Raw genomic sequence first — 23,897 nt, 5'->3', positions numbered from 1 at the left:
CTATCACTTGGTAATATTATTAAAAGTCATTGAACCACACACTTAAAATGGGTACAATATTCTAAAACATGTCTCTATAAAAAGAGATTCCTCGTGTACAAGCCCTAATCAAGTGAAATACAGGTAAAAGAAAACATTCCATTCATAAGCATAGGAAGACATAAAGCACCCAGAAATAACAAGCAATGTTTGATATTTGTAGAAAACTATAAAATTATACTCATAAATATTAAATCTTGAATAAATGAAGAAAAAGAGAGCTTGTTTTTAAAATTTATATTTCATTATTATAAATTTTTCCCACATTAAACTCATGAAGTCTTTCTGTAGACATGATTTCATTTCTCTTGAGTAGATAATAGAAGAATTGTTGGGTTGTATGGGTTAAATGTATTCATAATCAAAATCCCAATGGGTTTGTTTTTAGGAGAAAAAGCATGAATAATGATTCTTAATTTCATCCAAAATTATCAATTTAAAAATAACCAGGAAAATCCCTTCAAATAGGAGGAACAGGAAATGGAAATGTCCTACAATACTTTATTATCACAAAGCTATGATTCTCATCCCATTACAACAGTATCTGTAGCTATACAAGAAGAGTTAATAGATTAGCAAATAAATATGCAAGCTTAATGTATTATAAATCAAATTTCAAAGCAAAAGAAATATTCAATACAAAGTATTTGGACTGCTGTCAAGTCATTTGGAAAAACATAAAGCATGATTCTGACCTCACTTCTTATACCAAAATAAAATCCAGATGGATTCTATTTTTATAATAGCTGAGTGGGGAAGACTCCTCTAAGCATTTCACAAAGATTAGCGTCTGTAAGAAAAAAAAATTGGTTTAAGCTGAACTGCCCTTCAGCTAATAGCATTTGAGAGCTTGCTCCACATTGGCCCTTTTCTAAGCGTTAGATTCAACCTAAGGTTGGATACAAGTCGTGGACGTAGTTGACACCACCAGCCCATGACATAAACAGTGTCAGGAGCTTCACGTGTCCCCTCTGCTGCACCTTCCTGGGTTTCTCAGCCTCCCCTGACCCTACATGCGGCCACTGGTTCTGCCTTATCACCACCTCAGGCAGAGGACACGAAGCCCTGCTCCCTTTCCCGTTTATGCATTCTCATTGGCTGGGGATTATATGTCTCACCTAATGCATTAGCACTTCATCTTCATCCCAGTTGTCTGGGAGGGAATCTAGAGTAGGATGTTCCTTTTTCTGATCAGGACACCAATGCACAGAAAGTTGCTAAAGATCATCTAATCAGTCACTCATGATGCTAGGTTTTGAGTACAAAAAAAGTATTATATAGTTTTACTACAAACACAAAAACCCAAAAGCAACTACCTTATCATTAAATTACTAAACATCATTTTTTCAGATTAGGAATATGTTAGCTTTCCAACACTATGATAAAATGCCACAGGCAATTAACTTATAAAGAGAAAAGTTTTATTTTGGTTCATAGTTCTGGAAGTTCCAGTTCAAAAAGCAGTGTCTGTTTGCTGCAGGCCTCTCAGGAGGGCATTACAACATGGTAGAAATACCCAGCAGAGAAAACCACTCACCTCCTGAGGCAGGAAGCAAAGAACAAGAGACTAGGGTTCCACAGTCACCTCCAAAGCCATGCCTCTAATGACCTATGGGCCGTCCAACAAAGCCCTGCCTCCTAAACTTCCACTCCTCCCGATAGTGCTGCCTGGGCACCCAGCAGTTAACACATGGGCCTTCAGGAAGATGCTCGAAGTATAATGGCAAACACAAGAAGAAAAACTGATATTATTCACAGATGTCACCCCTGCACACATAGAAAAAATTTAAATCTACAAATAAACTATTAGTAGTAATAAGCTTGAATTAGTAAATTGTTGGGGAATACAAGGCAATATACAAATCTCAGTTACATTTTGTATACAGTATTAGCCAACTAAACACAAGGATACAAATACCTCTTTTCATAGCTTAAAAATACCCAGAAGTGGGGGCTGGGGATTTAGCTCAGCGGCATAAGCACCTGCCTTGCAAGCAGGTGGTCATGAGTTCGATCCCTGGTACCGATAAAAATGAAAAAGACAAAAAAAAAAAAATACTCAGAAGTAAATCTTACAAAAAATATGCAAGATAGTCACAAAATTATAAAACATTACCTAGAGAAATTAAGGAGGAATCCAAAATAGAGACACAGATCATGTTACTGGATTGAGATACAATATCATTATGATATCATTTCTCTTCAAACTGAATGTAATCCTAATCAAAGTCCTAACAATTTGGGGTTTCTTGGGGAAAAGAGGAGGAATTTTTGAGCCTGTGATAAATGTTTGCAAAGAGCCAAGAGAAAACCACAATGCCCTTGAAGAACAAATAAGGACTTGCTGTAACAGATGGTAAGCTACGTGGAATTCAGTACAGTACTGGTACAAAAGCTGGCAAATAATGGAAAATAAAAAAATAGGACATAAGGAAACATACGTTATTTGACTCTACACCATATCAAAACTCAACTGAATCACATCAAAGATGAAATAAGAGGAGCAAATGAGTTTAGGAAATAGTATATCTTCATTTCTCACAGTTGGGAGGGACTTAAACAAGATATACCAAAAAAATCAGAGAAATAGGTAGGCAAATTTGACATAAATCAAAAGAAACTTTAAAGTGAGAGAAAAGTCAAGCCATAAACACAAAGTAGCTATTTGCAACACATGTAACTAGAAAAGGTCTTTTACGTAGAATATCTTGCTCTTTGTTTCTATAACAGTTTTCCACATTTTATTATAATAGAAATTGGGATGCATACTATGATCAATAGAGGTCTATAACTTAACTGACAATGATCATTTTTTGTGTGTACCAGGGATCAAACTTGCAACCTTGTGCCTTGGCAGGCACTTATGCCAGATTATTTTTTTCTTATTGTGACAAAATAGTGATAGTTGTTAATCAATGGGCTCTTAGATTTAAGCAGAAAACTTTGTATAAAGAACACTGGAGAATAATTCAACAAAAAGTGACTCAAGATAAAAAGTGAGCAAATGAACAGACAGTTCACAAATGAGAAAATTAAAATCGCCAATAAGCGTGTGAAAAGAACCTTAGTCCCCTTAGGAATTAGTAAGTGCAAATTAAAATTACAGTATCACACAGAGGCAAAGTTTTTAAATTCTGATAAAAACTACTGTTGGCATGAATACAAAGAAACAGGACCTCCAACCACTGTGAGTGGACAGTGAGCTGGCAAAACCACTTTAGACTGACCCTGCATCAAGGCCAGCAGCTGCTGATGCTGTTGGTTTCAAACAGGAGCCTAAAGAGATGTCTTTCTATGGTCTGTTGGCCATTTCAGAATTTGGAGTGAAATGGTCAATTCATTAGAAAGAAACAGCTTGAAGCAACCCCTCCGCACCTGGTGAGTGGCTGTGAGTGTGGCAGGCTATGGCAGCCCAGGACAGGAACCACCAGCGTTTATTGGGACCCCCGCCATGCTGGGACCTGGAGCCCCGGGAAACCAAGCAATCCCCTCCCTCTTGCCTGTTTTGTTTTGTTGAACTTCAATATACATGAAAGTATAGACAGCTATTTTGAAGACAATGAGAGACACTACGACAGCCATTAGTGACTTCCCTACTGTCTGGTTTTGAAGACCTAAAATGCCTTCCTCATTCTGTTCAGATCAGTTTTATACTATGTTGTTTTGTATGAATTCTCTGTATGTAAAGTCATGGACAACTATTTGGAAGACAACAAGAGACAATATGATAGATGGTGAAGATCTCAGGTCATCTAGCTTTGAAATTTATATCTCTTACATTGCTTTCTTATGTCCTATTTTGTTCCATTTTGTTTAATATGTGTTTAATTTTACTCCCTTTAAAATAAAAAAAAACTGCTTTGGAATACAATTTACATTACCTAGTACAATGAACATGTGCAAACCCTGTGATGCAATCATCCTTTCCTCATTACACATCAGAGAAAAACTCACATTTCCACCAGAAGATGCATGCAAAATTCTTTAAAATACTATTATTCAGAATATTAAAAAACTGCCTTTCAGTGGTTTAAAATGCCATCCATAGTTTAATGGATAAACAAATAGATTTCTATCCATGCAACAGACTACTATGTATCAACGAAAATGAAGGAACAAGTTACTTGCAGTGATATGAATGAATATCATTAATGATGTTAAATGGAGAAAATCAAACAAAATGTATTATGAAGTTTTTCCTATAAAACTCAAAATAGTTGGGACTAAAGTTTATTTAAGAAATAATGGTCAGGTGATGCAAGTACAAACAAAAGTCAGATTGTCACAAACAATCAAGGTTATGGAAAAGAGAATATTTGTGATTCTGAAGGAGCACAGACAACTTCTAAGGTGCAGGCAATGTTTTGTCTGTCAGCCTGAATAGAGATTGCACCAGTGTTCAGTTATAGTTCATTAAAATGTATACCTACATCTATATAATCTATATTTTCACATGTCATTTAAAAATGAACAAAAAAGCAGAAATACTACCTCATTTAATTTTCATCTTTACTTATGCTAAGTGTAAATCAGTAGCAAAATCCTAGGAATATATAAAAAGTGTTTATGGGGTATTCTCTCAAAGTTTTAAGTTGTGAGTTATAAGATATTCACAGCCTGTGTGATCTTAATTTTTGCAACAAGCACATATTACTTTGTAATTAGTCACAACAAGTAAGACTTTAAATAACCAGAAAAGATGTTCCAGGGAAAACACCAGATATTTAGGCTAGCCAACTTTATCCAAACAACTCAAAAGAAACATTTCCTTAAAATTTCATATTCTTTGCCTTATTACCTGTGTTGCTAAGAGTCTGATTCCAAAAGCCAATTAAAACTCTTCATGAAAACCTATAAGCACAACCAAAATCCAGGTGTTGGCTGTAACTCTAAGTAAAACTCCACTGCCACATTATATCCCAATTAGCTTATAATGTCTCAGACAACATTAGAGACCCTTTCCTAAATATGAAAAAACTCAAAAATACTGCAACGTTTTCATAAACGTTTTGTAGTTTTCTATATCCATAAATGAGGCCCAGTGGGACAGCAGTGGAGTGGGCAGTAGTGGGGTGCAGCAGGTGGCAGGTTTATAAACATATATCAAACCTCACATATCACTTTCAAGTTTAATTAGCACCAGAAGGAAAAAATGATACTACCATCCATCTATAACTACTTAGAATACTACTGTGTTTTTTCTATTCCCTAAAGCCTTTTGTCTCTTGGATTTATAATATTGTATTACTGTTTTATGACTACACCCTCACCAGAATTTTTCTTTCCTTTTTTAACCAAATGATACCTATGCCAAATATTTCCACTTGCAAAATATTGAAACTCCATTCTTCAGCCCAGTGAGCACTAATTGTGCAAACAATGGAGAGAAGCAACCAGGGGCAACCGGTGTTTTAATGCATGTGATCCTTTGGTTTTCGACATACACCTCCCTGAGCTTGCACCCTTGCCAGGGAGTAAGCCAGTAGGATGCCGACAGATGTTCAGCAACCTGCTTCCACTAGGGCAGGGTGGTCTGTAGTACTTGCCTATTTCCGTGGTGTAAATGCTTCACCACAGCCAGCTGCCCATGTCATATGGTTGAACACAGAGTTGGAGAAAGTGCCCAGAAGAAGACTGCTACACTGTATTTCCGTAACTCAAGAGCATAAGTAACAGTAAAATATGTAGTGACATAACTAAAAATGCTAAGTCTGGGGTGTTTGTTACCATTGCTTTTAATATAATTTTAAGTTTATACGGTGTCATTTTTAATGATGTCTGCACTTGCCGATCAGCTACAAAATTCCTGAAAATGTAGCAGTTGTGTCTTGTGAGCGGGCACAGCAGCAGATTCAAGCTGACAAGCTTTCGTGTGGCTCTCACTGGGACTTATTTCCCACCACCACCCTCCTGGGCCCAGCTCTGCTTACCTTGGCAGGCAAGGACATTCCTGGAGGGGTTTCTGTTGTTCACAGCTTGGGTCTTCTTTTCCTTTTTCCTTTAAATTAGAAACAGGAGGGAAAAAAGGGCTTACTAAATTCAACTTAAAACTAGTGTTTTACAAATTATAAAAGTCAATTAGATTGAGTGGTAAAAACACATTGGTCTCACCCTTGCCCTCCCACGTACGAGTTTCGAAGCATATTTCCACCTGAAAGACATATTTCAGGTCTTTGCCAGTGAGATGAATATCTTGTAGGTGGTTAGGAAGATGAAATAAAATAGTGTCTTGTAAAATAGCACAGTGTCTGGCATGGGATGTGTTCGACAAATGGTGGTTGCTATTTTCTGTTTGTCAAGGCCACTTTTATATAGTTCCACATATACTACAGCTTATAAATATTTATAATAATATCAACTCCTGAGTTGTTTGCAGTTCAAAAGTTTATTTAACTTAAAAGGTGAACAAAATATGTTTTTCAAACCTTATTAAAGTTATTATCTGAAATATAAATATACAGATTTCCATCAACTTCTGGAATAGTCCACTGCCCATTTAAAAATATTTTTTCCACAGAAACTCTTCATTGACAAATTTTTTCTTTTATACTGCACAAAAGCTACATGCAAATTTCCACTGTGCTGTACTGTGATGTACTCATTCACTGTCAACTCCCATGATGAAGACACCAGGACAAATGTTCCTAGTTCAAGTGATTGACAGAAATGAAAAGCTGTCTCTCTCAGCAACAAAGACGCCTTCATCACCTCCTGCAGTGGGGTCACATCCTTGATGCTCATGGTGGGTCTCCTCCTCTTCTTTCTTCTTCCTCCTCCTCCTCTTCCTCCTCCTCCTCCTCCTTCCCTTTTCCTTTTCTATCTTCTTGCTGAAGATCTGGGTCACCACCTCCTGTTTCCTGTGGCCTTGTTTTTAGTTTAGGTATCATTTCAGCTGCACACACCATGACTGGCTTTCGCAATGGGAATTGTCCCAGACTGAGGCTGCCATCTTCCTGTTTACGCTGGACTCGGGCTCAGACTCTGTATTGAACATCAGGATAACACTCCTTAGAGTACATTTTATTTTTCTCAATAAGTGCATTAAGTCCAGTTGCTGAGCATACATCTTGAATCTCTGTAGCCATAGGATTTTCAACAGCCTTACTTACTGGGATCTACTTTCCTCTAGGATGGTTTTCCTATTATTTAAATAAGCAGGGTAGATACATATAAACCTGTCTTGGTCCACTAGAGACGTGCAGTGGCGCAAGCAATTTCCACACAGCCTCAATTCCTGACTGCCCAGCTCTTTACCAAAGTAAAGATATTCTCCATTATCCCAAAACGCTAAGTCACATTTTGTGTGCACATCCGTGTGTGGCTTGAACCCAGGGCTACATCCATGGCCTCTTTCAATTTTTACTTGACAATAGGGTCTCGGCACATTGCCCAGGCAGGACTCAAAGTTTTGATCCTCCGGAAGCTGGGGTCAGTGAGGGCACATGGTACATGTGAGAAGGCAGCCTCATTGCAATAATGGGGGAGACTTGCTGAAATCAGAGATTAGGAGGAGAAAAGCAGCCAGGGCATAACCCCACAATGCTCCTCCTCTCCCCTTGGTTCTCTAGGAGCCATTGTTTCTCCTTGGGATCTCAGATCCTGCCCAGCAGCCCCTTACTCCTCAGTCTCAGCTTCCGTGTCAAAGTCCTCGCCATTTTGCTAGCTACCATTGAATGAAAGTCTTCCCCCTGTGTTTCTTGAGCCCTAAGGAAAGTTGTGGCTTTCTGTTCTTGCTAATCTCTGGTTCCTCCAGCTTCCCTCTTTGCTGACTATTCAAAAAGTGGCTCAGGAATCAGCAGTACTGGCTACATCCAAAGCATCTTTTAAAATGCTGAATCTCAGAGCCCACAACAAACCTACTGAATTTGAATCTGTATTAAAAAGATCCTGAGCAGGTGGAATGTTGCTCAGTGACAGAGTGCTTACCTAGCATTTGGTCTCCAACACCAAAAATAAAAAAATGAGACAATGCCAGCTGATTTGAATATAAAATTGAAGACTATTCTGTAAGTAATGAATACCCTGTATTAAATTCCCCATTTGAAATATCTAGCATGTTTTCTGACCTGCTCTTATGTTCACATGCTCATCTGTCTGCAGTACTTATCCATTCTATTGGAGGGGTTTTGTTTGCTTTATTGTTTTGGTGTGTGTGTGTGTGACATTTGATATTGAACTCAGGGCTTTGTGCAGGCTGAGCAAGCACTCTACCACTGAGCTACATCCCCAGCCCCATTCTACTGAATTTCAGTGTAAGATTCTTGAATTTATAGTTCTCTCTCACTTCTCTGATCAAATATATATATATATATATACTGGGAATCAAATTCAGGACCTCGTGCTTGCCAGGCAGGCGCTGTGCTGCTCAGCTATCTCCCTAGCTCTCTGATCAATTTTTGATCCATAATTTTTTCCTTCAAAACTACGCAGACTTGGCCTTATTTTCTTTTTCAGTGTTACCAAGGAGCAATCTGACTTCTGTTCCTTGATAGATAATCTATCACTTCTGCTTTTGTTTTGTGGTTTTTTTAAACACGGATTCTTATGAAATGCTTTTGTTTCCCTTAAAATTTTAAAACTGTCACCTGGAATGAATACCAAACTTTGCTAATCTCCAAACGCTGTCCTTTTGTTCCACAAAAGAACAGTCTATTTATTTATTAAAAGTTAAGTATTTTTGTTTTGCTTTGATCTCTTCAGGAACAATTCTATTTCATAAAACCACACCCCATGTCAACATTAATCCCAGCCTTGTTTTTGGGGAGAGCTTTCTGTCTCTTTTTTCATCTCGTGCCATCTCTACTTAAGGCTCACTCACCCTCTGTCAAGATCACGACTTCTTGCATCTTACTGGAAACAAGAAAATGTCTTCCAAATGATTTTCTGATTTTTCAGTACTTTTTAAGATAATGATCTTCCTCTGAGCCTAGGGTACAATTTTCCATTTCCCTTGTGCAGTAGTAATTTTATAGGCTGCTTGTGCTTTTTTAAACAGTTGACGTATCCCCGAATACAACCCATTTTATGCCAACACATAGAAGCCATGCGACTGCCTTGGGTTTTCTTCCTACTCTGTGGGTGCTGAAATACCCTTTAAAAATCCAGACTCAGAGTAAGAATGGAGGGGCAGGCAGAGCAGTAAGCAGCAGAGAAAACCGCCTTTCTGATCCAGATGCTGGAAGATAGCATCATGAGGAAGACAAGGAGGGAAGAAAGTGGGTCCCCTGGACCCAGGGAAAAGCCGCAGTATGAAATGAAGCCCACAGAGAGATTAAAAACTTCAGTGAAGAAGGTGGTAGCAGCACCTTCTCTGAGACGGAGTCACTGTGCAAGAGGAGCCATTGGAAACTGGGGACACACTGTGATGGCGACTGTGATGGCTGGCCACACTAAAGGCCTCTGCAGAGAGATGTGGCAGTGGAGGGGAGCCAGTGGACATGGAGGGCTGCACTGGCTGGCAGTGAGAGCGGAGGACTCAGTTCTCCTGTGGACAGACAGCGATTGGCCAGGAGCCATTTTGGATCAGGCCAGATAAACCCAGAACCCAGAACTGCTGCTGACTTCCTCTAGAAGCTCCCCGCGGAGCACAGACCCGAGGAAAGTGCTTGGCCTCAGCGAGCCCATGAGTCTGGTCTCGGGGCAGGCCTGCTGAGATTATCCACTATCTTACCATAAAGCAGCGGCTGACTGCTAGGATAGAGTGGCACCATTCAGGACTCTGTCTTTTTCTTTCCTCTTTCTCCTTCATTTTTTTTATGAATAGGAAAGTGGTTCCCAACCCCTTTGTGAGTGTGGCTCTGTTCTGTTCTCCTTTTATCTCCACCATCTCTCTTCTCCTTCAGTCTGCTGAACCAGTTTACCTAAGTTGGTGCGATCCCCCTTTGTCCTTCAATCTTACTTGTAATCTTTCTCTTCTTCTACTTCTCTATTTTCTCCTTAATCCATTTTAAAGGTTAACTCCAAAGACAAAGTTGACATATTACAGACTTATATATTGCATATAATTATCTGGTTTGTTTTACATTTTTTATATAATCACAAATTTTATTCCTATGATCTAAAGTTGCAAATTAAGTTTTTTGTTTTCTTTTTTTTTTTTTATTTAAGAGGAAAAAGAGAAAAACACAAAACAAAACAAAGCAGTGTAAGGTTACACATAATACAGAACTACAAAAAAAAACATAACAGTAAGGAATCACCTGTTAATAGATTACATGTTATCATCTTGGAAATAGTTGCTCAAATCACAGTATCAAAGAATACAAAGTAGACATTCAAACAGAGAGACTGCAAACAGCTGTGTTCAATGATCCAAAAACATTAATATAGTCAGCTATTTAACACCCCTAAACACACTTGCTGTTATATCCGTTAGAGCTCTTTTTTTTTTCCCTCCCTCTCTTTTTTACAACAAAATTTACACATTTTGGATTTTATTACTCCTTAGTTCTTATTACTTTTTTGGGGGGGAGAATACAGTCAAATATGGCAAAACAAAGCTGTAAGTCAAAACCAAGGATAGACATAGCACATGATGTAGAACAGAGTACAAGGTTATTAACAATGGTTATCAACATTGTCTCTTGTTTCCTTAAAAGGAATTGTCTATCTCATTAGATATTATAAAGTTGGACAAAACAGTGGAGAACAAGACCAATAAAACTTAGGCATTGTGAACATTACAGGACTTCCAAAGGAGACAATAGTCAAACCAGAATGGGCATCTTTGTGAATCTTATTGCCTTCAAATTAGTTGCCTATACCCTCAGACTTGCTACTATCGCACAGAATGGAACAGAGTCTAATCAGTCAAAACAAGATCGTGGGAGTATTACAAGACTTTAAAACAAGTTAATAGGAGATCGAAAAGAGTTACTATTATATATCCTAATTTTTTTATTTTTTCCCTTAATTAAAATAAACATAAGAAATAGCTAAATAATTTTTTTAAAGAATAGTAGTTACCATAGTGTCTGTCTTTTTCCTTAAAATATTTGGATAAAACTTCATATACTATAGCTTCAATTATTTCCATATCAAAAAGCCCAGAATAAAGCCTTTCTAATTAATAAGTGAAAATTTTATAAGGCTTCAAGGCCACATAATGGGGAATCATGATTATCACATATTTTTATATATTTGAATCATTACTTACATTAGGGAAACTATTCAGTATTCATACATGCGAGATTGATTTATTTCACTTATGAGTATGGTCTCAAGCTGCGCCCATTTATTGATAAATATCTCAATGCAATCCTTCTTTATAGCTGAATAATACTCCATTGTATAGAAATGCCACAACTTTTTTATCCATTCCTCAGTTGATGGACACTTGGGTTGTTTCCAAGATCTGGCGATTACAAATTGTGCTGCTATAAACATAGGTGCACATGTGGTATGATGCTTTCAGTTCTTCTGGGAATATGCCTAGAAGTGGAATAGCTGGAATAAATGGGATTTCCAATCCCAACTTTTTGAGAAACCTCCAGACAGATCTCCACAAAGGCTGTACCAGTCTACACTCCCACCAACAGTGCAGGAGAGTTCCTTTTTTCCCACAGCCTCTCCAGCATTTGTTGTTGTTGGTTTTCTTGATCCTGGCCATTCTTTCAGGAGTGAGATGGTATCTCAGTGTGGTTTTAATTTGCATTTCTCTAATGACCAATGATGATGAGCATTTTTTCATGTATTTATTTGCCATTTGCATTTCTTCATCTGAGAATTGCGTATTCATCTCAGATGCCCATTTTTGGATTGGACCTTTGAATTTTGGAGGCCTGAGTTTTTTTAATTCTTTATATGTTTTAGACAAGAGTCCCTTGTCTGAGAGAGAGTTCACTAAAATCTTTTCCCAGTTTGTGGGTTTTCTTTTCACTATGCTGGAGATTTCTTTTGACATGCAAAAACTTTTTAATAAGAAGTGGTCCCAGTTATTGATTCTGGGAAGTATTTCCCGTGCAGTTTGAGTCCTATTCATGAATTCTCTACCTACTCTTATGTCTTCAAGGTTTCTACCCAATTTGTCTTCCAATAGATTTAGCGTTTCTGTTTTAATATTCAGATCTTTGACCCATTTAGATTTTAATTTAGTACATGGTGATAGACATGGGTCTAGCTTTAGTTTTCGGCAAATGGAGAGCCAGTTTTTCCAGCACCATTTATTAAAGAGACTGTCATTCTTCCAGTGAACCTGCTTGGCTCCTTTATCAAAGATAAGGTGGTTGAGTGTGTTTGTAGTTGTGGTTGTATCTTCTAATCTATTCCATTGATCTTCAGCTCTGTTTTGATTCCAATACCATGTTGATTTTACTACTGTTGCTTTGTAGTATAATTTCAAGTCAGGGATTGTGATGCCTCCTGCTTTGTCTTTGCTGCTTAGAATTGCTTTTGCGATTCTAGGTCTCTTCTGGTTCCAGATGAAATTTAGGAGTGATTTCTCTAGATCTATAAGGTATGTTGATGGTATTTCTATTGGGATTGCATTGAATCTGTATAAGAGTTTTGGGAGGATGGCCATCTTCACAATGTTTGTTCTTCCTATCCATGAGCAAGGGATGTCTTTCCATTTTCTGAGATCATCTTCAATTTCCTTTTTCAGTGTATTATAGTTTTCACTGTATAAGTCTTTCACTTCTTTCGTAAGAGTAATTCCTAAATATTTCATTTTTTTGCTTGCTAATGTGAATAGTCCAGTTTCCCTTATTTCCCTCTCTGTGGTTTTGTTGTTTGTGTATAGGAATGCTATTGATTTCTGAGTATTGATTTTGTATCCAGCCACATTACTGAATTTATTTATTGTATCTAAGAGTCTTTCAATGGAGCTTAGGGGGTCTTCTATGTAGAGTATCATGTCATCACAGGCCGCAGTGCCTCAGGAGCCTGTGATCCCTCCCTGCTTGCAGAGATATCCACAGTCCTCCAGACAAAGGAAGGGCCTCCTGCGGGCACTCCGGATCCACCCAGCTCCTCCTCTGCACGCAGATGGCTAGGTGCGGCTGGGCACAGGCCGAGGTGCCTCAGGAACCTGGGATCCCTCCCTGCTTGCAGAAATATTCACTCCTCCAGACAAAGGAAGGGGCTTCTGCAGGCACTCAGGGTCCGCCCAACTCCTCCTCTGCACGCCGATGGCTGTGCGTGGCTGGGCACAGGCCGAGGTGCCTCAGGAACCTGGGATCCCTCCTCCTCCAGACAAAGGAAGGGGCTTCTGCAGGCGCTCCGGATCCGCGCAGCTCCTCCTCTGCACACCGATGGCTAGGCGCGGCTGGGCACAGGCCGAGGTGCCTCAGGAACCTGGGATCCCTCCTCCTCCAGACAAAGGAAGGGGCTTCTGCCAAGTTTTTTGTTTTCTAGACTATGTTTGATGCTATTTGTACCACTAGAGCCACAATTGACATAATTGTCCTAAACAGCTGTTGACTGAGATTAACTAAGGGTCAAACACAGTGCCAAAGAACCAGGGACTGGGCCAAACAAGCAACAACTTCTCATCTCCAACAAACTGAAGAGATAAGATTTTCCAACAGACTCAAAACCCAAAAACTAGCTACATTTGGAAGATATCTCAGAGAAGTACTCATCACCCTAAGGGTCTTAAACACTACTAATAAAGCAACCCTTCATAGGCAACTTACAATCATCACCCAGGAATTAAACTAAAAAAGAAAAGAAGTGAGAAGACACTTAAATAAGATGCAAACTCAGATATCCAGTTTACCAAAGGCAAACTGAGGTGGCAAAAAAAAAAAAAAAACACAAAACAAAACAAAAAAAAAACCGATGTTACACCTCAAACATCTAGAAAAAGAAGGGCAAGTCAAGCCCAAGCCAAAAGAAGGGAAGAAAGTATGAAGATCAGAGTGGAAATCAATGCAATAGAGACCAAGAAAACAGTACAAAGAATCAATGAATCAAAGAGTTGGTCCTTGGGGTCAGGGATCTAGCTCAGTGGCATAAGCATGAGGTTGTGAATTTGATCCCTGGTACCAAAAATAAATAAATAAATAGAGTTGGTTCTTTGAAAGAATAAATAAAATTGATATGCCCCTAGCCAACTTTATTTAAAAAGGAAACAAAAACCTCAAATTCATGCAATAAGGAATGAAAAGGGTGAAATCACTACAGACCTTGTGGAAATACAGAAGATTATCAATACCTATTGCAAAAACCCCTATTCTCATAGGTTTGATAACACAGAAGAAATGGACAGATTTCTAGAAACACATGAGCATTGTGTTTCTAGACACAAAACTGTATCAAAAGATATAAAAACTGCTTAATAACCCAATTTCAATTAATGAAATGAAAAATAAACCTTACCAGCAAAGAAGAGCTCAAGTTCTGCTGAATTCACTGTAGAATTAGTGACATAACAAAACAGAGTCAGTCAAATCAAAAGGATGGGCATAATACATAATGTAAAAACAAAATACAAAGTGATCAACACTGGTTACCATAATGAATTAGTCTGTTTTGTATTATTTAATTTCAACATACATGAAGGTATGGACAGTTATTTTGAAGAAAACAAGAGACATTACAGTAGCCAATGCTGAGTTTCCTACTGTCTGGTTTTGAAGGCTTATAATGCTTTCATCAGTCTATTTTGATCAGTTCTATATTATCTTGTTTTATATGAATTCATTCTGTGTGAAGATATAGACAACTATTAAGAAGAAAACAAGAGACATTATGGTAGCCACTGTTGATTTTCTGTTGTCTTGCTTTGAAATCCTGTGTCATTTACATTGCAATGGATCAAACAGCTAAATATTAAAACAGGAACACTAAATCTGCTGGAAGACAGAGTAGGTAAAACTCTTGAAGACACTAGTATAAGCAAAGACTTTATGAACAAAACTCAGGTTGCACAGGAACTATCACAAAGAATCAGTAACTGGGATCTCACCCTACTGAAAACCTTTGGTTCAGCAAGAGAAACCACCAACAGCGTGAAAGACAACCTACAACATGGGAGAAAATGTTTTCCAGCTGTTTCTCAGACAAAGAATTACTATCAAGAATGTATAAAGAACTAAAAAAAAAAAAAAAAAAATCAGTTCTCCCAAATTTAAAGACCCAATCCAAAAATAGGCATCTGAGATAAATACACACTTCTCAGTTGGAGAAATACAAACAGCAAATAAATATGTGAAAAATGTTTGGCATCACTGGTAATTCAAGAAACACAAATTAAAATAACACTGAGGTTCCACCTTACTCCAGAAAGAATGGCTTCTATCAAGAAATCAAGCGATAACAAATGCTGGAAGGGCTGTGGGGAAAAAGGAACCCTTCTCCACTGTTGGTAGGAATGCAGACTGGTGCAACCACTATGGAAATCAGTGTGGAGATTCCTCAAGAAACTAGGATTGGCAATCTCATTCAACCCAGCTATTCCCCTTCTAGGTATCTTCCCAAAAGAATTAAAAATATTATACCACAGTTATGTATGTGCACGCATGTTTATAGCAGCATAGTTTGTAATAGTCACATCTTGGAAACAACCTAAATGCCCATCAACTGAGGAATTGATTTTTAAAAATGTGGTATTTTTGTATGGTGGAGTACTACTCAGCCATAAAGAAGGATAAATTGGAGACTTTTATAGGTAAATGAACACAACTAGAGGACATACTCATTAGTGAAATAAATAAGACACATGTGTAAATATATTGCTTATTTAGTGTGAGAAGATGAAAGAAAAAATATATGTATATGTGTATGTATGTGTATATTAAAAAGCTAAGATAGTTATACTGCTGATTTCTCTGAGTTTGCTAAAGAGAAAGATTTGTGCTGGTACTGTTTGGACAGTTGACTGCAGATGTCTTGTGCTCTGGGTGATGTACCATTGCTGCCTCCCCAATGGATGTGTTTTGAAATTTTGTATTTTTTCTTCTTTTTAAAAATTTTTATCTTTGAAATAAAATAGATTTGGAAAAAATAAAAATAATAAAATTCTTAAAAAAAAAAAAAAAAGAATGGAGAGATATGGGCCAGATCAGTGATGGCAAATTTTTTAAAGCTCTCAGTGACCATGGGCAGCTAGCTACAGCACAGGTGCCATTGATTCACCATCACTGGCCTAAGCCCAGGTCTGGCAGAGAGTCATGCGCTTGACTGGGCAGGGCTGAGGTGGACCACCCTCTTGCTGACTTTTGGGTCAGATGCACCTATTGGCCCTTTTATCAGATTGGCATAAAAGACCACTTCTTTTTCTCCTGCCTCCTCCCCTACTGCAACTCATCTCTACTCACCACCCTTTCCCAGAAACCCACCCGTCCTGCCAGTATCTGTTCCTGGATAGTTACTAATTTCAGGATACAATGCAACATATGTCCTGACAATTGCAGCTTCTAAAAATGGAGTGAAAGATATGGAAATGAGAAGACAGGATCATTTTTATCAAGCTCAAAAAATAATCCCCACATGCAAAAGGGGGGTAGCTAACATTTGTTGGTATTTCAGATCATGTTAAAGCCCTGTGTGCCAAAAGTGGGTTTTATGATTTCTAAAGATCATCATCCAGGACAGGCAACTTTATCAATGGAACAGCAGGAAGAAATTCCTCCAGGCACATGCCTTTTCTTTAGCATCCAGAGTTTGAGCTTGCAGCAGTCCTCGCAGGTGGTGGGAAGACACTGAACAATACCCAGGGCCCTGACCACCCACTGCTATAGCGTGCTGACTGTGGCCTGACGTTTAACCTTCACCACTCCTTTCTCTAGGTGTCGGAGGCACCCTTCCCCTGGGCTTCGTGTCCCCACGCAGAGTGAAGGGTCCCCGCCACAGTGGCACTCAGCCTCCTGCTTACCCGCTGTCTTCCCTGGAGACAGTCACTGGTCCTACGGGTTATTTGGAAGAAAGAACTCAGTCTGGTCTGCCTTCCTAGAGCAGGAAGATATGCTGGGCTGCTTGCCGGTCTCATACTAGGCTCAGGAGAGCCACATAATCCCCAATCCCCATTACCAGTTTCTGCCTGGGTCTTCCGAGCACAGTGCTGGAATGCAGGATTAGGAAGCCCTTCATTTCTAAGCCTTCACATTTTCCATACGGGTTAATTTGAATTAAAATGACATTTTCATATTCATCTATCTAGATTCTGTGCTGTCAATTAGTTCCAAGCCTACATGGGGAAGACGGGAAATAGTGCTGCGTGGATCCCTTAAAAAAAAATCTCCAAAGGGCTATCGACCACTAGTGCTTATATTTCAGTTATGTAAACTGGTATTTATATTTTAAGTTAAGTGATTACAAGCAATGAGCCAACCTATTCAATACTCTTCAGCTTATCAACCACACAGCATGGATTCTGCATTCAGTCTAAACAGAGAACACTTGACTGGCATCCCTCGGTGATGGGTGCCTCCCCAATCGCCACTACTGATACCCACAAAATCTCATTTTATTTTATTTTATTTTTTGAGACAAGACCTTGCTATGTAGTTCAGGTCGGTCCTGAACTTTCTATGTAGCCCAGACTTGCCTGGAAATCACAACCCTCCTGCCTCAGCCTGAGTGCTGGAATTACAGGCAGGCACCAGTACGGCTGGCTTTATCCCATCCTGGAAAGTTAACACTGACACCATCCCAGGAACACCCGAGCTACCCCATCAAGACTCTCCACGCATCCTCTCCCAATTCTGCCAGGAGTCAGAGGCTCCTTGGGGGCCCTCTACGGAGTCTTCTGTGGACAAAGATTTGCTCAGTTCTGACTTACTCACTGCTCTGAGCTTTGACTCGAACAGAGCGTAGCTGCCTCTTCAATCTTTGTGGAACTATAATCATGGGAATGAATTCATACTAAAATGTCCAAAACAGGACTGGGGATGTAGCTCAGTTGTACAGCGCCTGCCTGGTAAGCATAGGGCCTGGGTTTGATTCCCAGTACCTAAATAAATAAAATTAGCCAAAACAATCATAAGAAGCACAAAGTCTACCAATTCCAGCTTTAAAGTCACTGTCTTTGTTTCATGTAAGGTTTTATTGTATCATTCTGGTTTTGCTTTTACTCATATATTTATTTTTTTTTGTACTGGGGATCAAATTCAGGACCTTGCCAGGCAGGCGCTTGTGCTGCTGAACTCTCTCTCTGCTGTGTGCAGGGACAGAGTTTTCTAACTTCCTGAGGCCCTTACTTTCAGAAGATGCTGTGCAGAAGAGCAGTTGAGTGGTAACACAATGTGCTATCTGTGAGCATAATCTACTGCATGATCACGCCTCATTTCATTTTCCCTGAGTGGCTACAGGAACCCGTAATAATCACAGCCCTAATAGAACAGAGTAACAACGATGCCTACAGCATGCCGAGGCCCTGCCATGTACGAAACACTATGCCCACGGTGACACCTCCAAGAGGCTCTCCGGGTCCGCACTATTATTCCCATTGCGCACGTGGGAAGACTGAGGCCCCTTGAGATGAAGACATTTACCCACTTCCATAGCCCTGTACATGGCAGAGCAAGAACTAAACGGGTGCAGTGGGGCAGAGCTGGATTGCTTTCCTCCTCCGCTCGGTGCCCTCTGGAATACACAGCAGCTGTCGTGCAGATCAGAAAAGATAATGGGTAGGAAAGTGCTCAGAGAACTCCGCAGAGAGCCACGCGTGAAAGCGATCAGGGCGACTCCTCGAGAGCCTTGGCAAGCAAGGGCACTGTGACAATAGCCCCGGGGAGGGGAACAAATTGATCTGGCTGGAGTTTAGGGACAGCTCCTATTATGCAAGTGCTCTGGTCCAGGTCTGGGAAACAGCAGAGCTCAGCCCCTCGGTCTCCGTGCACCCGCCCGGCTCTGAGCACAGGCCAGGACAGGTGAGGTGGCCTCAAACATCATTAACTCTCATGACAGATGAAAGGGGGAACGCTGTGGGGTGCTGTTGCCGCTCGCTGCTGGGTCCTAGACGTTGACTGACTCCGGAGCCTACTCTGAGTAAGCGAGGTAACTTGCAACACGTGCAGAACAGGGACCGCTTAAAATGCGATTTTAAAAATGCATGTCTATTCTCTGAAAAACAGCGCGATGCAGCACGCATGGCTCTTAATATTTCCCCAGACTCCAGAGGCAGAGAAAGGCCTCCGTTCTCTCATTCAAGCAACAAACACTGATTGAGGGATTTCAGTGTGCCGTGAGAGGATCCCTTCTGCCAAAACACTAAGATAAACAAAAACAGACGGACCTGCAAACTATTTTGTGTTTTTTTTATCAGTACATGTTTACATTCCTTGCGAGGAGGCTATACGTGTACATAACTCATCTTAATTTTCGTATGCACTTTTCCTTCCCACCCTCCTCTCTCCCCTATCTCTTATAACATCTATCTCCTTGCTTCCAATTGCCTCTTTAATTTTGCTCTTTACTTATACTTTGGGTTTTCCATATAAGAGAAATCATGTGGTATTTAATCTTGTGTGTTTATTTCACTTAATATTACGGTCTGAAGGCGCATCCACGGACCTACAAATAACTCAAGTTTATCCTTCTTTGTGGCAGCATAGGACTCCATTGTGCATAAATACCACTTTTTCTTTAACCCTTCATCTGTTGATGGACATATAGGTTGCTTCTAAGATTTAGCTATTGTGAATTGTGCTTCTATAAACATAGGGGTTCACGGATCACTACAAACTTCTTTTTAACATATCATATAACACAAGTGCATCAACAAGAGTACATACAAGATAAGGAAAATAGAAGCAAGCAGCTCCCCTCCCTGGTAAGTGGTGGCGGGGTGGCAGACTGCGGCCCTTCCAGGGGGAGAATCAGCAGCAGCTCCTGAGATCCGCGCCATGTTGGAACTTAGGATGCTGGGAAACCAAGCAACCAGCCTGCCTCCCTGCTAAGCAATAGTGAACCTACTGGTGTATGGCCTAGAGTCAAACATCCCACTTCCTCTACTCCCCTTTTCCTGTCCCCCTCATTAGCAAGTGGGAACTAGAGATCTGAGCATCTCCTGGAAGGTTGACCATAGCAAATAAGGGGGATTTCCTTCTATCATCTCTTTGAAGGCAAATATTTTTATTACTGTTTTGCTTTATTCTGATTAATAGTACTGCTCTATTCAATATTCTGTTTTGATAAGTTCTATAATGTTCTGTACTTCATCTCATTTTGATATTCGTGATTGAAAGAACAACCATTATAAAGATAACGAAATACACTGTGATACCTATTACTGTTATCCCGGTAACCTGCTGTGAAGTTCTGTATCAGTTTCACTGTACGATCTTAGTACAGTGAAATTGACTTTACTCTGTCTTGTTCTGTTGTATTTTACCACTTTCAAAATAAAATTTTAAAAAAAGATAAGGATAACGGAATAAATGATAGTAAAAGAATAAGTAGGTACCTATAAACACTCCTTCCACCAAGAGATACCATCTAAGCTGGACTTTGATAATCAATGGGAAAATTTACACTCAACTCTTCATAAGTACTTTGCAATTTTCTCTGTATATGGATACATAAAAATACACATGTACCTGGTACTTGCAAGCAAACTAAAATACTTTTATTTTAATAACTTATTAAGCCATCTAAAACCTACAGAACACACCAATAATATTTGTATAGCATGAAAGAAAGATAAGGCATGGTTGTTTCAGTTATCAAAACAGATTACATTAGGGAGAGCAAGACATGCTCCAAAATAATAAAAGAATGGATAACAAGCAAAACGTTTAACACAACACCACTTAGGGAAAATCAACAAGGCAAAATATAAACTGGATCAAGGAGCCAAGAAAGAGGTCAGCGACCTAAGTTTCCAGTTTAAGAACCCAGAAAAAGAAGCAGGTGTGGGGCACAGACCTTTAATGCCAGCGTTCTGGGAGGCTGAGGCAAGAGGACTGCAGTGGAGCCCCGCCTGCGCAGCTCAGCGACTCAGTAAAACCCCGTCTCAAAGTGAAACTTTCTAAAGTGCTGGGAGTGCAGCTCGGTGTAAAATCTAGTCCAATCCCTGCTACAGAAACAAACAGAGAGGGGAAGAAAGAATCTAGAAAAAGGAGTACAAACTATGTCCAAAATGTGTAGAAGGAAAGAAATAAAGCAGAAAACAATTTTTTAAAAAAGCAAATAAAAAGCAGCGAGCACCAATAAAAGCAAAATGACCAATGAACAGTGAGTGACCAGCTAGATTTCCCAAAAAACAAACAGTAACCTCAAATTGCTAATATCAGAAATGAAAGCAGGACTGTCACTATGGACACTTCTGATACTTAAAGAATAATGAGAAAATATGAGCAGAAGAATGTCAACAACTTTTGAAGACTTCTTAGAAGTTCCTTAAGAATATAACTTAAAACTAATTCAAGAAGTAATAGAAAGCCGGGCACAATCTTATGGACTCATAATCCCATACACTGGGAAGAGGCTGAGGCAGGAGACCGGTGAGTTCAAGCCCAGCCTGGGCAATTTAGTGGGACCCTGTCTCAAAATAAAAAGGGCTGGGCATGTAGCTCGGTGAGATGCCCTGGATGAACAAATGAGACAGAGAGAGAGAACAATCCTAATGAGAACTATATGCTATTAAAGAAACTGAATTTGTAATTAAACATCTTCAAGGTTTGCTGGGGATTTAGCTCAGTGGCATAAGCGCCTGCCTGACAAGGGCAAGCTTGTGAGTTCAATCCCCAGTACACCCCCCAAAAAAATCTTCACATAAAGAAATCTCAATAATAAGACGACTTCCTTTGTGAATTTGACATTCAATATTCAAAATTTCCAAGAGAAACAAATCCTATACAAGTTTTTTTTCAGAAAATAATTGATGAAGTCAATGTTCCCAGATAGCAAATCCTGACAAAGACATTACAAGAAAACTACAGACCACTGTCCTTTATGAACATAAACACAAAATCCTCCCAAAGAAATTAGCAAATTTTACCCAGAATACTTTTTAAGAAAGTAATCATAATCAAGCAATTTTTTTTTTAAACTTCTGGAAGGTAAACATGGCTTTTTATCTTAACATTACCTAATATTATTACTAAGATCAATTTACCATATTAAGAATATAGTATATTTCAATAGAGGCTAGGAAAGTATTGGATAATCTTCAACATCCATTTGTGATATTAAACTCACAGCAAATATGGATTAAAAGAGAGTTTCTTCAGCATCTACAAAAAAACCCACTACAGCTAACATAATAATTAATGTAAATGACTTAATTTTTCCCCATAAAATTTGGAAGAAGAAAACATACCATAAGGCCTAGTTGATGCAAAAATTTTTTTAAAAAGGTACAAGGGTATACAGACCAGAGAGAAGTAAAACTATGTCTAATCACAGACAACAAGACTGCATACCTAGACAGCCCTGAGGAGTCTTCCTACTAGAAGAAATAAGAGAGATGAATGAGGTTGCAGGACAAAAATCAACAAAATCCATCACAGCTTTATATATTAGCAACAGCATCGGAAAAACAAACTAAAACACCATGTATTAGAACATCAAAGACAACAAACTCCGTAAGCATGAATTTAATAAAATCACTTAAGACTTGAAAAACAGAAGGTGTGAAATATTGCTGAGAGCAATCACAGAAAACCTAAACAAACAGATATTGTGCTCATAGATAGGAAACCTCAATATTGTCATACATCGGTTTTCCCAAAGCTATTTATATCTTTATGTCAGTGCCTTCTAAACACTCAGATTATTTTTAGATATTGATAATCATATTCCAAAACTACCAAAGGAGATAGAATAGCCAAAACAAGTTGAAAAATAACTAAGTTGGAGAACATATACTATCTTATTGCAAGATTTATTATCAGGCTACAAAAAGTCAAGACAGTCTGCTGTTATAAAAAGCGGTCCCATAAATAAAGAAAAAGGTAGACCAGAAATAGACTTCATATTGCCAATTAATTTTTAAAAAGTTGCCAAGGAATCTTCACATGTCCATTGGGAAAGTATAACTCAGTTCTTTCCTCAAACATACACAAAGATCAACTCCAAAATCATCAAAGATATAACAGAGACAAGCTATTAAACTTCTCAACATATGAGAAAATATTTACAAATATATCATCAGAAATGCTTTTGATGGCAAAGACAAAAAAGTATTAAAAAAGAACAAAATTAACAAATTGGATCCATTCAAAACTAGAAATTGCTGCTTTTTGAAAGATACCATTCAACATAAAAAGGCCAGTTTCACATTACATGTGTACACCGATGCACATATGCATACAGGATACACAAACACACACACCTAACAATGAATTTTATCCAGACTACATGAAGAACTCATTGTTTGTTTTAATTTTGTTTTTAAATAAGCAAAACAGCCACTTTCCATAAAGCAGATATATGTCCCATTTCATACAGTTCACAAATAGTTTTCATTTAGCTAACTTTAAATTATTTCAATATCCAGGAAGCCAGTCTATACACCGACACTGTGTTCTGCTAAACTTCGGGGAGATGTGAACTGAAATCATGATACAGTACTACCCATGATCCAAATGTCTGTGCGAAGCTGAAATTTAAAACGCTGATAGTAATATTAAGTGTTGCCAAGGATGTAGAACAATTGAAACAGTGCGGGGAAGAATGCAGAATACTACCACATGGAAAAATAGTGAAGCGATTTCTTAAAATGTTATTACACACTTTGCATACAACCCAGAAGTTCCACCCATAGGAAATTAATGTATTTGAGAGACAGATAGACAGCATATGTCTAAATGAGCTCATTTGTTCAAACACAGAGGTTCGTAACAGCATTTTCCTAACAGTTCAAACTAGAAACCACACCAATGTGTGTCAAGAAGAACAACGAAAAAAGAAAATAATTGCAAATGGACACAATGGAATACTACTCAGTAATAAAAAGGGACACACCACCATAT

General features: G+C 38.8%; 1 non-coding gene and 1 pseudogene across 1 annotated transcript; one reads left to right on the top strand and one right to left on the bottom strand.

The window, feature by feature from the left end:
- Positions 1 to 3,261: 3,261 nt before the first annotated feature.
- LOC111755618 (small nucleolar RNA SNORA2/SNORA34 family) lies at positions 3,262 to 3,395 on the top strand. The gene has a single exon (XR_002790183.1). It is a non-coding gene; the product is annotated as a small nucleolar RNA SNORA2/SNORA34 family (small nucleolar RNA).
- Positions 3,396 to 6,836: 3,441 nt separating this feature from the next.
- On the bottom strand, positions 6,837 to 7,694 carry LOC101787840 (signal recognition particle 19 kDa protein-like; annotated as a pseudogene).
- Between the last annotated feature and the right edge of the window lie 16,203 nt (positions 7,695 to 23,897).

Source organism: Cavia porcellus, unplaced genomic scaffold, assembly GCF_034190915.1.
Source record: "Cavia porcellus strain 051 isolate PalLab524CR breed Dunkin Hartley unplaced genomic scaffold, mCavPor4.1 scaffold_6, whole genome shotgun sequence".
NCBI classification, from domain to species: domain Eukaryota; kingdom Metazoa; phylum Chordata; class Mammalia; order Rodentia; family Caviidae; genus Cavia; species Cavia porcellus.
The sequence above is the reverse complement of the archived record's forward strand: the minus strand, read 5'-3'. Positions and strand labels throughout refer to the sequence as shown.